The sequence below is a fragment of the Vombatus ursinus genome, unplaced genomic scaffold (assembly GCF_900497805.2).
Source record: "Vombatus ursinus unplaced genomic scaffold, bare-nosed wombat genome assembly UNPS02001419.1, whole genome shotgun sequence".
Classification (NCBI taxonomy): Eukaryota; Metazoa; Chordata; class Mammalia; order Diprotodontia; family Vombatidae; genus Vombatus; species Vombatus ursinus.
Window position 1 is genome coordinate 3,278,048 of NW_020941197.1, and position 16,694 is coordinate 3,294,741.

The 16,694-nt window shown below is 38.0% G+C and overlaps 1 pseudogene; it reads left to right on the forward strand.

Moving 5' to 3' along the window:
* The first annotated feature begins 15,943 nt into the window (after positions 1-15,943).
* Positions 15,944-16,419, forward strand: LOC114046207 (annotated as a pseudogene).
* Positions 16,420-16,694: the final 275 nt, after the last annotated feature.

Consider the following 16,694-nt stretch of genomic DNA (forward strand, 5'->3'; position numbering starts at 1 on the left):
TATAACATAATTTACTCTATAATTTCTTTAAGTAGTAAATTTCATTAATAAATATTTATTGAAAACACAATCACATATTCTAAGTGTACATATACAGCATAAAAGTCCTCCTATAATTCCTTTCAATGTCTGGATGCCAAATTATACTTTTATATGTGATATTTTTAAGCCTTTTGGGCTTGTAGTAACATAGCAGTCCATAAAGTCACTTATTTGAGTTACAAAAAGTCTCTGATAAGTTACTGAAAGTCACATATTGTATTCCCATCACTCTAAACTAATTATTTGAGTTTTATTCCTCTTGTCACACAGATGAAATGATGAATAATACAATAGTCTTTATTATGCAATGAATAAAACATGGGGTTTGTTTATTTTAATTGCCTAAATAAGCCACATATCTTCTAAAAGTTTATTATTATTCATTCATCAGTACTGCCTGGCAGGTTATGCTGATTCCGATGTGGTCTCTAGGCTGCCATCTTCTTGACCTTTATTCAAAACCTACCTATTTAACTAGATGAAGGTGAAGAAGTAAGGGAACGCTGCAGTTCCACCAGCAGAAGGATCGTATGTTCTGTAGAATGGGAGCACTGGAAGTGCTTAGTGATTTACTTAGTGATCATTCAGTTGAAGTCTTTCATTTTACTGAAAAAGTAACTAAGGCCCAGGAACTTCATTGGCTGACCAAGGTCAAACAGAGACAGTAGCAGAGTCAGGATTTGAACCCAGGCCTTCTGATTCACACCTATGCTTTGAAATGCTTTCTTTATAGCAAAGATTCTACTCTATTATTGCATCCATTCTTCCAACTAGTTCCTGTCAGGACCAATCACACATATCCATTTCTTCCCCACCAGAAATTTTATTTCCACCTCTAAAACCACCCTGGACTTTGGCAGGTGAGTTTTCACCTCATCTTGCTCAAATCCAGCCCCCCCCTTCATCTCCTGGCTATCTCCAAAATATGGACTCCATCCCTAAAACCATTATGGGCTCTTCTCACCTTAAATTACCTGGATCCAAGGTTCTACCTTATTTCTTGGTCATCTGTAAATCATGCTGTTCTGTCTCCTGACTTTATAGGACTCTTTTGTGTGGTGTCTGCCTTCATTAGAATGTAAGCTCTTTGAAGTCTAGGGCTGTCTCATTTGTTTATCTTTGTAGTAAGTAATTAATAAATGGGCAGCTAGGTGGAACAATGGATAGAATGCCTGGTTTGGAGTCAAGAAGATCAGTCTTCCTGAGTTCAAAACATACCTCATACTTTTACTAGCTATATGACCCTGGGTAAGTCACTTAACCTTGTTTGCTTCAGTTTCTTCATCTGTAAAATGAGCTAGAGAAGAAAATGGCAAACCACTCAAATATCTTTGCCAAGAAAACCCCAAATGGGGTCACAAAGAATCAATCAACACTGAAAAACAATTAATCTCACTATATCAGTTTTTTTCTATATATTAATCCTCTGTGTCTGTATTTCTATATCTTTCTATCATTTATCTATCATCTATCATCTCTCTATCACTTATTTATCTATCTTTCATCTGTCTCTATCAAGTCTCTATCATCTATTTATGTATTTATCTATTTTCTGTCATCTGTTATCAATTTCCCTCTCTCCCACCCTACTTCTCCCCCATCCCTTCTCTCCCCTCCATCTATACTTGGTCAGTGACAAGTAGAATGGCTATGTGTTTGTGTTGTGTTTTTTTAGACAAGTTAAGATATAAATGCATGCCCAAAAATTTCATGAGGCATAGCTTCACATATCACTAGATGTTTGAAAACACATTTTTCCCAGTTTTGAGAGGGACAGTAATATTAATCAGGGAATATTTTTGGACCTATAAAATGCAACATCACATTTTTGCCAAGCCCGTTAATGACAGCAACCTCTATTCATTCATGTTGTATTTGAAATCAAGAGGACCTGAGTTGGAATCCTGTCTCTGTCATCTACTACTCCTGTGACTTTGGGTAAGTTACTTATTTTTCTGGACCTATAAAATTAAGGAATTAGACTAGACATCTCCAAGCATCCTTCTAAATATAAATTACAGGTGAGCCAAGATGGCAGAGTAAAAAGGTAGTCACTCTTACCTTCCCCTATCAACCTCTGAAAACCCAGAAAATATCACCCCAGAAAAAACTCTGGAATAGCTGAACCAGAAGAAAGATGGGGTGCAGCAGTGCAGTAGCCCAGGTAGCTAGAGGGATTAATGGAAAAATCCCCTCTTATCCTGGGGGAAAGGGAGCAGCACGGAACCAGGAGTTGCCCAGCCAGCTAGTGGAAAGACTCACTTTAGCACACCAGGAGGAGATTCTAGTGCCTCGGCATTCTACAGCTAACAGGTCTCCCAGTGCCTCAGCAAAGATAAGGGAAGCAGCACTACAAAGGGCCCCAGGCAGATAAGCACCCTGCAGCATTCATCTGAAAGGAGCTGAAGAAAGCAACCTAGTGTTGCCTGAAAGTTCCAGCCTTGTTGATTCCAGTCACCAAGTAAGCTGTCAGAACCCTACAACCTCCAACTGCCAACCAGGAGGAGATCCCAAACTCCAGGTGGTCAAGCAGGCAAACACCAACAGCTGGACCTCTGAGTGCCCCAGTGAGGGTGGAGGAACTGGTGGAAACCAGCTCAGAAAACCACCAGGTGCCTTGGCATTCTACAGCAAAGGAGTCTCCCAGTGCCTCAACAGAACTAAGGGAGGCAGTACTGCAAGCAGCCCCAGGCAGATAAACACCTGGCAGCACCCAGCTAAAAGGTGCTAAACAAAGCTAAAGGAAAGGAAAAGCAGGCAACCTAGATTTGCCTGAAAGTCCTAGCCTTGCTGATTCCAGCCCAACACCAGGTAAGCTGCCAGAACCCTACAGCCTCCAATTGCCAACATAAGAGGCCCCAGTACACAAAGCCAGTGACCAAGACCTAGACTCCCAACACAAGAAGGTTGGGTTAGTACCCTCTGCTCCCCAGCAGGAGAGTTTAATCTCTTTAAAGGCCAGGGAATAAAGAAACACCATGAGTAAAAAGAAATGTATGATAGATTCATATTATAAGAAGAGTGAAGATCAAGACAGAAATTCTGAAGAGGACAACACTGTCATCAAACCCACATCTGCAACATCAAAAGGGAATATGAACTGGTCTGAAGCCCAAAAAATCTTCTTAGAAGAGCTCAAGAAGGATTTTAAAAGTCAAACAAGAGAGGTAGAGGAGTCCTTAAAAAGTACAATTGGCCAATTGGAAAAAAAAGTACACTGAAGAAAACAAATCCCTTAAAAACACAATTGACCAATTGAAGAGGAAAGTACAAAATCTAACAGAAGAAAACAATATGTTAAAAATTGGAATTGAACAAATGAAAACTAATGACTCTGTGAGAGAGCAAGAATCAGTCAAACAGAGACAAAAAAAAATAAAAAATGGATGAAAACATAAAATACCTCACAGGTAAAACAACTGACCTGGAAAATTGATCCAGGAGAGACAATTTAAAAATTATAGGCCAACCTGAAAATCATGATTAAAAAAGGAGCCTGGACAATATCCTTCAGGAAATCATAAAGGAAAACTGCCCTGAAGTCCTAGAATCAGAAGGCAAAATAACTATAGAAAGAATCCACTGCTCCCAGCCTGAAAGAGATCCCAAATTGAAAACACCAAGGAATATAATAGCTAAATTCCAAAATTACCAGATTAAAGAGAAATTACTACAAGCAGCCAGAAAGAAACAATTTAAATATCATGGAACCACAGTCAGGATTACACAGGACTTTGCAGTCTCTACATTAAAAGACCATAGGGCGTGGAACATGATATAAGGCAAAGGAGCTTGGAATGCAGCCAAGGGTTAACTACCCAGTGAAAATGAGCGTGATTTTTCAGGGATGGAGATGGATATTCAATGAAATAGGGGACTTCCAAACCTCCCTGATACAAAGACCAGAGCTCAACAGCAAATTTGATCTTCAAGTACAAGATTCAAGAGAGACATAAAAAGGTAAATGGGAAAGAAAGATACAATATATTGTTAATAAGGACAAAATGTTTACATCTCTACAAGGGAAGATGACACTTGCAACCCTTGAGAACTGCATTGTTATTATACCATGTTAAAGGAGTATACATAAAGGGGGTGGATATAAGTTGACTTTGATGTAATGATAAAAAAAATTAATCAAGTGGGTTAAATGCATACAGGTAAATGGATTAGTCTGAGCTAAGATAATGTACTGAGAAAGGAGGGGGCAGACAAGGATAAATTACATTACAGGAAAAGACACAAAAACCTATTAGAGCAGAGGTAAAGAAGGGAGGGGGAAGAGTATTGTTTGAACCTTACTCTCATCAGATTTGGCTCAAGAAGGGAATAACATAACCAGTTAGGTATAGAAATCTAACTTGCACTATAGGCAGTAGGAGGGAAAAGGGGAAAGAAAAGGGAGGGGGGATAGAAGGGAGGGAAGAAGCAGTAAGGGTAAAGGGGAAGAAAAGGGAAAGGGATAATAGAAGGGAGGTGGGACTGAAAGAGGCGGTGGTCAAAAGCAAAACACTAGTGAGGGGGGGAAGGAAAAAGGAGAAAGAAAAGCATAAATGGGGGGGAAGGATGGAGAAAAAGACACAGATTGTAATCATAACTATGAATGTGAATGGGATGAACTCTCCCATAAAATGGAAGCGTACAGCAGAGTGGATTAAAAACCATAATCCTACAATATGTTGTTTACAGGACACACATTTGAAAAAGAATGACACATACAGGGTAAAGGTAAAAGGCTGGAGCAAAATATATTATGCTTCAGTTGAAGTAAAAAAAAGCAGGGGTAGCAATCCTGATCTCAGACAAAGCAAAAGCAAAAACAGATCTTATCAAAAGAGATAAGGAAGGAAACTACATCCTGCTAAAAGGTACCATAGACAATGAAGTAATATCACTACTAAATACATATGCAACAAATGGTATAGCATCCAAATTCTCAGAGGAGAAGTTCAGGGAGTTACAGGAAGAAATAGACAGCAAAACTATACTAGTGGGGGACCTCAACTTCCCACTCTCTGAACTAGATAAATCTAACCACAGAATAAACAAGAAAGAAGTTAAGGAGGTGAGTAGAACATTAGAAAAGTTAGGTTTGATAGACCTCTGGAGAAAACTGAATGGGGATAGAAAAGAATATACTTTTTTCTCGGCGGTACATGACACATACACAAAAATTGACCATGTACTAGGTCATAAAAACCTCACAATCCAATGCAGAAAGACAGAAATATTAAATGCATCCTTTTCAGATCATGATGTAATAAAAATTGTATGTAATAAAGGGCCATGGAAAAATAGACTAAAAAATAATTGGAAACTAAATAATCTACTCCTAAAAAATGACTGGGTCAAACAACAAATCATAGAAACAATAAATAATTTCATTCAAGAGAATGACAATAATGAGGCAATGTACCAAAACTTATGGGATGCAGCAAAAGTAGTTCTTAGGGGAAGTTTTACATCTCTAAATGCTTACATAAATAAAATAGAAAAATAGGAGATCAAGGAATTGAGCATACAACTAAAAAAACTAGAAAAAGAACAAATTAAAAATCCTCAATTAAACACCAAATTACAAATATTGAAAACCAAAGGAAAAATTAAGAAAATTGAAATTAAGAAAACTATTGAACTAATAAATAAAACTAAGAGCTGGTTTTATGAAAAAACCAATAAAATAGATAAACCTTTGGTTAATCTAATTTTAAAAAAAGAAAGAAAACCAAATTACTAGTATCAAAAATGAAAAGGGTGAAGCTACAAGCAAGGAACAGGAAATCAAAACAACAATTAGGAATGATTTTGCCCAACTATATGCCAACAAATTTGACAATCTTAGTGAAATGGATACATATTTACAAAAACATAAATTGCCAGATTAACAGAAGAGGAAGTAAAATACTTAAATAACCCCATCTCAGAAAAAAGAAATTGAACAAGCCATTGATGAACTCCCTAGGAAAAAATCTCCAGGGCCAGATGGATTTACATGTGAATTCTATCAAATATTTAAAGAACAATTAATTCCAACACTATATAGACTGTTTGGTAAAATAGGTGAAGAAGGAATCTTACCAAATTTTTTTTATGATACAAATATGGTGATAATACCTAAAACAGGAAGAGTCAAGACAGAGAAAGAAAATGATATGATGTGAATGATATGAATCTAATGAATGATATGATGATATGATATGAATCTAATGAATACAGATGCAAAAAATTTTAAACAAAATATTAGCAAATTGATTACAGCAACTTATCACAAGAATAATACACTATGACCAGGTAGGATTTATACTAGGAAGGCAGGGCTGGTTCAATATAAGGAAAACTATCAGCATAATCCATCATATCAACACCAAAACTAATAGGAACCACATGATCATCTCAATAACTGCAGAAAAAGCTTTTTACAAAATACAACACCCATTCCTATTAAAAACACTAGAGAGCATAGGTATAAATGAAGTCTTCCTTAAAATAATAAATAGCATCTATCTAAAACCTTCAGCAAGCATAATATGTAATGGGGACAAGCTAGAAGAATTTCCAATAAGATCGGGGGTGAAACAAGGATGTCCATTATCACCACTGTTATTCAACATCACACTGGAAACATTAGCTTTAGCAATAAGAGAAGAGAAAGACATTGAAGGTATTAGAATAGGCAAAGAAGAAACACAGCTATCACTCTTTGCAGACGACATGATGATATACTTAGAGAATCCTAGAGAATCAAGTAAAAAACTACTTGAAATAATAAACAACTTTAGCAAAATTGCAGGCTATAAAACAAACCCACATAAATCATTGGCATTTCTATATATTACCAACAAAGCCCAACAGCAAGAGATAGAAAGAGAAATTCCATTTAAACTTACTGTAGACATTATAAAATATTTAGGAGTCTACCTCCCAAAACAAACCCAGGAACTCTATGGACACAATTACAAAACACTTTTCACGCAAATAAAGTCAGATCTAAATAAATGGAAAAACATCCGTTGCTCATGGGTAGGCCAAGCTAATATAATAAAAATGACAATTCTACCTAAGCTAATTTACTTATTCAGTGCCATACCAATCAACCTACCAAAAAATTATTTTATAGAGTTAGAAAAAATAACAACATTCATTTGGAAGAACAAAAGGTCCAGAATATCAAGAGAACTAATTAAAAGAAATGCAGGGGAAGGTGGCCTAGCCATTCCAGACCTTAAATTATATTATAAAGCAGCAATCATCAGAACTACTTGGTACTGACTAAGAAATAGAGTGGTGGATCAGTGGAATAGGTTAAATATGCAAGGCACAGTAGTCAATGATTATAGTAATCTATTATTTGATAAACCCAAAGACCCCAGCTTCTGGGATAAGAACTCACTCTTTGAAAAAAAAAACTGCTGGGAAAACTGGAAAAGAGTATGGCAGAAACTAGGCATAGACAAAAATCTCATACCATATACCAAAATAAAGTCAAAATGGGTTCATGATTTACATATAAAAGCTGATACTATAAGCAAACTGGGAGAATAAGGAATAGTTTACCTGTCAGATTTATGGAGAACAGAAGAATTGATGAACAAACAGGAGATAGAGAACATTATGAAATGCATTATGGATAATTTTGATTATATTAAATTGAAATTTTTTTACACAAACAAAGCCAATGCAAGTATGATTAGGAGGAAGGTAGAAAACTGAGAAATTTTACCAGTGTCTCTGATAAGGGCCTCATTTCTAAAATATATAGTGAATTAAGTCAAATTTATAAGAATACAAGTCATTCCCCAATTGATAAATGGTCAAAGGATATGAGCAGGCAGTTCTCAGATGAAGAAATTAAAGCCATCTATAGTCATATGAAAAAAATGCTCTAAATCACTATTGATTAGAGAAATGTAAATCAAAACAACTCTGAGGTACCACATCACACCTATCAGAATGGCCAACATGACAAAACAGGAAAATGATGAATGTTGGAGAAGATGTGGGAAAATTGGAACACTAATGCATTGTTGGTGGAATTGTGAAATGATCCAACCATTTTGGAGAGCAATTTGGAACTATGCCAAAAGGGCTGTAAAAATGTGCATACCCTTTGACCCAGCAATAGCACTTCTAGGGTTATATCCCAAAGACATCACACAAATGGGAAAAGGACCTATATGTACAAAAATATTCATAGAAGCTCTTTTTGTGGTGGCAAAGAATTGGAAATTGACAGGATGCCCATCAACTGGGCAATGGCTGAGCAAGTTGTGGTATATCAATGTGATGGAATACTATTGTACTATAAGAAATGAACAGGCTGACTTCAGAAAAACCTGGAAAGACTTGTATGGTCTGATGCTGAGTGAAGTGAGCAGAACCAAGAGAACATTGTACGCAATAACAACCACATTGTATGATGACTAATATTGATAAATTTAACCCTTCCTGGCAATACAAGGATCTAAGATATTTCCAGAGGCCTTGTGATGGAAAATGCTATCCACATCCAAAGAAAGAACTATGGAAGTTGAATTGCTATTTTTTTCTCTTCTGTTGAGTTTTGTTTCCTCTTTCTGATGGTTCCTCCTATTGGTTTTAATTTTTACTCACAACATCACTAATGTGAAAATAAATAAATAAATATAAATTACAATCTTACTGTTAGCAAAGAAAAATCTTAGAACAAGTAAGAGTATTTATACTTTATGGATCACTATCTCTAATTTTGACCCAGGAACTATTATTCTATGCTGGAGATTTAATTGGCATATTAAAGGAATGTGTGTAGAATGTAAACTCCTTGAGGGCAGGGACTTCTGTTGTTTGGGTTTTTTTTCTTTTTATCCCTAATGCCTTGCAAGTAGTAAGTACCCAATAAATACTTATTGAATTGAAAAGAATGTGTTGTTTTGGTTAGCCAAATATTCCAAGTAATAAATTAACTTCTTTAATTTCTCACTTTATATGGATTACCATTTTTTAGGAAAATGCACAATGCAAATATTTTATGTAATTTAATCTCTCATTTGTAATTCAGAAGCCAGTTCAGGGCCTTGTCCCTTCTTGGGGATCATCTTTGTGAAAATCAATTATGGTGCAATGGATGGAAGTGACAACTGAAAGAAAACCCTGGTTGATAGAATGTGTCAGCAAACTTGTTCCTGTCTATGACTGATATGCTCAAGGAAAAAAGCTTTTTAGACTCAGCAGCAGTGTTAATGGTGACACCTTCCACAGATGTAAAATTCCAGTGGGTATGTGGCACCCTATATCTCATACTGTGCTTAGGTAGAGGATTTCAGAGAATCCCTCCTTCACAGAATCTATAATGTCTGTGATAATCTATTGCAACTGTACATCACCAGAGGCACTGCCTATTAGGATGGCAGTAAGATCCATTTAAAACTACTCCAGTTGAATTTATGCCTTTGAGGAAAATGCTTCTAAATAAGTTATTATATTTTGGCCTTGAAATAGGACACATAGATGTATTTTTAAAATATTTTCAACTTTGTAGGAAACCTAAGATATATGTTTTGTAGGGGTATTAAGACAATTTTTTAAGACAATTACAGTAGGATAGAATTACATTTCAAAAGATGAGTTGTGCTTACTAGTCATTCAGTCAGTTAGCATTGTCCGCACTGAATCACAGGTTCATAGATTTAAAGCCAGAAAGAACCTGAAAGGCCAGTCAGTCTATCAGTCAGCAAACATTTACTAAATACTTATATGTGTGAAGCCATGTGCTAAGCACTTGGAATACAAATAAAGAGACAAATACACACACACACACACACACACACACACACACACACACACACACAGTCCTTACTCCCAAAGTAGAAACATTCTAATGGGTGCCACAGTTATTTGTGACATGCAAATAACTACATAATTACAGGATTTTATAGAATATAGATGGAGTTGACCTTAAAAGGAAGACACTAGATACTAGGGGTAAAGGACATTGGGTGAAGGCATACCATATGAGGTAGGCTTTGAACTGGGTCTTGAGGGAAGCTAGACATGCCTGGGGAAGGAGGTGAGCAAGAGCATTGTAGGCATGAATGGTGTCATTGTTGATGATGATGATGATGAATTGTTTTAGTCATGTCTGTCTGAGTCCATTGGGGATGTTCTTGGCAAAGACACTGCAGTGGGCCATCTTCTCCAGCTCATTTTACAGATGAGTAAACTGAGGCAAATGGGGTTAAGTGACTTGCCTAGGATCACACAGCTAGTGTCTGGAGCCAGATTTAAACTCAGGTAGGTGAGTCTTCCTGACTCCAGGCCTAGAACTCTATCCACTGCATGACCTAGCTGTCTCCTTGCAGGCATGGGTATAGCAGTGCAAATCCAAAGAACTGGGAATTGGAGTGTCATGCTGAGGAAGAGCAAGTAGCTTAGTATACGTTTAAGGCATTCATGAGTTTTGCCTCCTTCCTAAATTGAGAAAAATAATCACCCCCCCAAAAAATTGCCTCCACATAATTTTCATAATTTTTGGTAAGTGCCAGTCTTGCAAATAAATGGAGGAAGGTGGGTATAATTTGAAGAACCAGAGGAATCAGAGCCCCATCTCCCCAGATACTTTCCCCACTTGATTTTTGAATTGTAACACTAATTTATTAGAAGATAAAACCTTTTGTTTCAGATATAATGAATAAAAATGCAAACACCCTTGAGTTTTCCTGAACTCAATGGTTTCCTGAACTCATGATTTTCATGAAGGGTATAAGAGATTGACAGCAGCTCCTTTAATAAGATCACAGAATCTCAGAATTGGAAGAAACCCCAAATGCCACCCATTTTAAGCTGTAATAAAAATCCCATCACCAATAATATCTCAAAGGGACAGAGCCAAGATGGCAGAATAAAAGCAGTGACCTGCTTAAGCCCTCCCCCAAACCCATCCAAATACTTGTAAAAATGGCTCTAAACAAATTCTAGAGCAGCAGAACCCACCAAAAGACAGAGTGAAACAAATTCCCAGCCCAAAACAACCTGGATGGTTGATTGGAAAAGTCTGTTGTACCAGGCTGGGAGAGGAGCACAGTTCAATGTGGGCCATGCAGGCAAAGACCAGGCCTCAGTGAACCTGGAGCAGTCCTCAGGGGATTTAATCAAGGGGAGATGAGGTAGTTTCCAGACTTCTCAACCCACAAACACCGAAGACAACTGAGAAGGTCAATAGGAAAGATCTGTTGGACCAGTGAGAGAGGAGCTCAGTCTGGCCCCAGTCCTGGCACAGCCCTGGGGTGGCAGCTGCTTCTGGAGCTCTCTGCCTACAGATGGAGTGGGGAGTGAGAGGCTAATCATGGGAGGTTGCAGGGATCTCTTTGCTGGTGCTGAGGCAGAGTTCTCTTGCTTTGCCCATGCTTGGATCTGGGTTGCAGTTCTGGGTAATGGTCATGGGGTGAGAAGGAACACTGGCATGATGGAGCTTGTGGTGATAGTGGAGAGGGAATCAATTCCAGCCATGGAAGAGCTCAGAAAGGATTTTGAGAAGCAAATAAGAGAAGTAGAAGAAAAACTGAGAAGAGAAATGAGTGATGCAAGAAAATCATGAAAAAGAAGTCAACAGCTGGCTAAAGGAGACCCAAAAAATACTGAAGAAAATAACACCTTAAAAAATAGCCTACCCCAAATGGCAAAAGAGGTCCAAAACACCAATGAGGAGAAGAATGCCTTGAAAAGCAGATTTGATCAAGTGGAAAAGGAAGTCCAAATGCTCACTGAAGAAAACACTTTTTTAAAAATTAGAATGGAGCAAATGGAAGCTAATAACTTTATGAGAAATCAAGAAACTGCAAAACAAAACCAGATGAATGAAAAAATGGAAGACAATGTGAAATATCTCACTGGAAAAACAACTGACCTGGAAAATAGATACAGGAGAGATAATTTTAAAATGATTAGACTACCTGAAAACCATGATAAAAAAAGAGCCTAGATATCATCTTTCAAGAAATTATCAAAGAAAACTGCCTTGACATTTTAGAACCAGAGGGTAAAATAGAAATAGAAAGAATCCACCAATCAGCTCCTGAAAGGGATCCCCAAAGGAAAACTCTTAGGAATATTGTAGCCAAATTCCAGAGTTCTCAAGTCAAGGAGAAAATATTGCAAGCAGCCAGAAAGAAACAATTCAAGTATTGTGGAAACGCAATCAGGATAACACAAGAATTAGCAGCTTCTACATTAAGGGACTGGAAGGCTTGGGATATAATATTCTGGAGGTCAAAGGATATAGGATTACAACCAATAATCACCTACCCAGCAAAACTGAGTATAATCTTCAGGGGGAAAATAGACATTCAGTGAAATAGAGGACTTTCAAGCATTCTTGATGAAAAGACCAGAGCTGAATAGAAAATTTGACTTTCAAATACAAGACTGAAGACAAGCAGGAAAAGGTAAACAGGAAAGAGAAATCCTAAGGGACTTATTAAAGTTGAACTGTTTACATTTCTGCACAGAAAGATGATACTTGTAACTCATGAGACCTTTGTCAGTATTAGGGGAAGGGGTATACAGAATGCATGCCATCTTGGGGTGGGGTGAGGAGCGAGATGGGGAGAAAATTTGGAACTCAAAATCTTGTGGAAGTGAATGTTGAAAACTAAAAATAAATAAATTCATAAAAAATAATATTTTGAGTCTTCATTTGCTAACTTCTAATAATAGAAAGCTCACTACCTTGAGAGTCACCCCTCTCTTTTGGACCACTATAATTGGTAGAAAGCATTGTCAAAAATTTGCATTATCCAATTTTCATGAATTTCTCCTAATTTTTCCTTCTGTAGTCAAACAGAACATTTCTAGTTTTTCTTTCATATAATAGCCCTTTGAACACTTGAAGACAGCTCTTATGTCTCCCCTTATGGTTCCTTTAATCAGTCTTTATGCAGCTAGAAAGAGATGTGGCTATACCAGGGAAGAAAAAAGTAGGTCTATCATTTCTGTCATTCTAGACCCTTTGCCTATGTTCATGTAGCCTTTTATGGCTGCCATGTCACATTGCCAACTCATGTTGTTCTTACAGTTCTTTAAAACATCTAGGTCTTCTTCATTTTTCTTATTGAACTTCATCCTTTTTGGTTCTGCCTATAATTCAAGCCTGTAGAGGATTTTTGGATCCTTACTTTATCATTAAGTATATTATTGGTCCCTTCCAGCTCCACATCATTGGTAAATTTGACAATCAGGGTATATGGGATGTTAGGGGAAGGCTAGCACCTCTAGTGGGAGGGCTTGCCAATTCCTTTTCAGGGCTGCTTTCCACTTTGGGTGTCCACAGTCATCCAGCTCTCATCTTTGTCTCCAAGAAGCTATAACATGTACAGCAGTCACACCCTGGTAAAACTGTCTTATCAGACAGACTAAACCAGTTTGAAAGTAACCCATAGGTCTCAAACCTATCAGTGAGTTAGGGGAATGTCTGCCCCAAACACATGAAGATTTCTGCCCACAGAATGGGTAGATGAGAAGAATTTCTTCCGACAGCTAAAAAGGCAACTAAAGCAAGCACTGTAGAGTACTTAGACCTTGGTCAGACATCAAAGACAGGTCATCCACTCCCTCCAGGGTAATTGCTGGTCATATTGACTTTTATCTTGCCACTGGACTTGGATGACTCTGGAAGAGAGAGTGAGGCTGACACATTTTGTCTTCCTCTGCCTTGATTAAATCCAATTCATGCAGAAGCCAAGTTATCACCCTGTAATATCACTGGTCCTCTTTGAAGATGAAATATGAACAACAAATTTGATAACCATTCCACCAATGCCTTCAAGTAAGTCATTGATAGAAATGTTGTATAGTAGAAGGGACTGAGTACCTAAAAGTTTATGGGTGGGAAGGGAGGTCAGTGTTAAGGGACACTCTGCAAAGAGCAAAATAGTACAAAAAGGGGATGCTAGAAGCATCAAAAACAAATGGTAGCTGCTTAACATTCTTGTCTCGATTTGGCTCTGGTTAGCAATCACAAACATTTGAGAAGCTATCTTAGACAACAAAAGAGCACCTGGTCTTCAGTGGTCTTATCATTGGCACTTTTTGATTCTTTGGACCAGTTACCAATTGTATCAAACTCAAATAGAAATTTGAACCATTAATCCATACATAAAGATCTCTCCAAGCTGCTTACTGACTTAATTTTAAAATAGGTAATTATCTGTTCTATTATATTTTTATTAATCTGTTAAATATCTCTTAATTACATTTTAATCTGGTTCAGGCAGTATTTGCATGTTTGACACCTCTGCTTTGGACCATAGTGTGAATATGTAAGTATATCTTCTTAGATTTCTGTGACAGGAAAATTCACAAACTTTGCCTATTGGTATATAACTATTGAAGTTAAAAGTGAAGTATTCTCTTCTTACCTACAAAACCCTTTTAAAATGCACTCATTGGGGATGGAGCCAAGATGGCAGAGTAAAAGCAGTGACTTGCTTGAGCTCTCCCCCAAACCCCTCCAAATACCTATAAAAATAGCTCTAAAAAAATTCTAAAGCAGCAGAACCCACAAGAAGACAAAGTGAAACAAATTTCCAGTACAAGACAACCTGCATAGTTGATTGGAGAGGTAAATTGCGCCAGGCTGGGAGAACAACACAGTTTGGTGTGGGCGTACAGACCACAGAGAACCTGGAACAGGCCTCAGAGGACTGAATCACAGGCAACTGTGGCAGTTTCCAGACTTCTCAACCCATGAACACCAATGACAACTTAGAAGGTCAGTGGGAAAAGTCTATTTCTGCAGTGGTGAGAGAGAAGCACAGGGTTCCAGTCCCATTAGCCCTGGGGCAGTGGCTGCCTCCTGAGCTTCTGGTCCACAGACTGAGGGGGAGTTGAGTGGCTGATCAGAGGGGGATTGCAGGAATCTCTCTGCTGGTGCAGGATTCTCTTGCTTTGCCCATGCTTGGATCTCAGTCACAGTTCTGGGTGGTGGTCCTGGGGCAAGGAGGAGCTCTGGCACAGTGGAGCTTGTGGTGGTGGAGAGGAAATCCTCCTCACAGTTCCAAGACTGAAAAGAGTGCTTGTGGTCACTCATAGACCAGAGCACAGGCCAGGAAAGGAATGTGGAACTCCTAGCTACAGCTGCTAGTGATTCAGTCCCCTGTGGCCTGCTCCAGGTTTGCTGATTGTGCTCCTCTGCCAGCCCGGCACAACAAACCTTTCCAATCAACCATCCAGGTTATCTTGGGCTGGAAATTTGTTTCACTCTGTCTTCTTTGTGGGTTCTGCTGCTTTAGAATTTGCTTAGAGCCATTTTTTATAGGTATTTGGAGAGGTTTGGGGGAGAGCTCAAGCAAGTCACTGTTTTACTCCACCCCTTAGTTTTTCACAACATGACTACTATGGAAGTGTTTTGCATGACTACACATCTATAACCTGTATGGAATTGCTTGCCTTTTCAATAAGGGTAGGTGGGGAGGGAGTAAAGAGAAAATTTGTAACCCAAAATTTTAAAAAAACATGTTAAAAAAATTTTTTAATTGTTTATAAACAAAAAAAAGGTAAAGGGAAAAAATGCACTCATCCATTTTACCTGGAATCTGAACAGTTTAGATAAAAAAAAATCTGCCTGTTAGAAAGAATGATACAATTGAGAGCATGATGGATTTGAATATAGAAGCCTCAGTTTAAATCCATTTTTTTCTTTTTATTTACTACTTGTGTGACTTAGGACAGAGTCCTTTCCCTCTCTGGGCCTCCATTTCCTCATCTATAAAATGAGGATAGACTAGATTTCTCTTAGATGCCTTTCCATTATAAAATTCTATGATACCAGGAGAAAGGAAAGGAGGAATCTGAGGAAACCACAATAGAAAGGTATTTTTGAAGCTGTTCTATTCTGTTCTATTTGAATTTTCTTCTAAAGATTCAGGAAATGGCACAACAGCCACTGGAGGTCCATGGAGGAGGCAGCCAGCCCAGCCTGTCCTCGCAGGCCTTGAGGTCACATCAGGTGCTCGTGGCCAGCCAGATCTTCATCCAGCGAGATTACAGCTGCCACACCTCGTGTGAGTTCTTGACAAGGTTCCCTGCCAAGTTGGAGAACCAGATCGACCAGCAGCATTTGAAGAAATAGTCCATACTCTAAATAACCTTTATGCAGAAGCAGAAAAGCTTGGGGGCTGAGCTTTCCTTGAAGACTATTTAGCTTGTTTGACAGCATATACTCTCTTTTTGTGCATGGAAACGCGTTATACGAAGGTTCTTAAGAAAATCGCCAAATATATTCAGGAACAGAATGAGAAGATTTATGCTCCACAGAGCCTCTTTCTTACAGACCCAATAGAGAGAGGACTTTGTGTTATCAAAATTACCATTTATGAAGACAGAGGCATGAGCAGTGGAAGATAAACCATGGAGTCTAAGAGTCTGTCTCAGAATGGGGCTCTCTTCTGTCCACCGGCCAACTACAGAATGTACCCTACCTGCTCATCAAGCATCATTCCTTTGTTTCTCCTGCCAGAGACATGATGCCATCCTACTCCAGGACTAACTTTCTAAAATTCAGATTCTAGGGTGACATCTAGCCGCTCAACATCTGCTTTGTGTCTTTAAACTGTGTAGGACTCTGTAATCTTTGTAGTTATTTCTGAGAATGTATAATGAAGCATTTCACTTTTTAAATT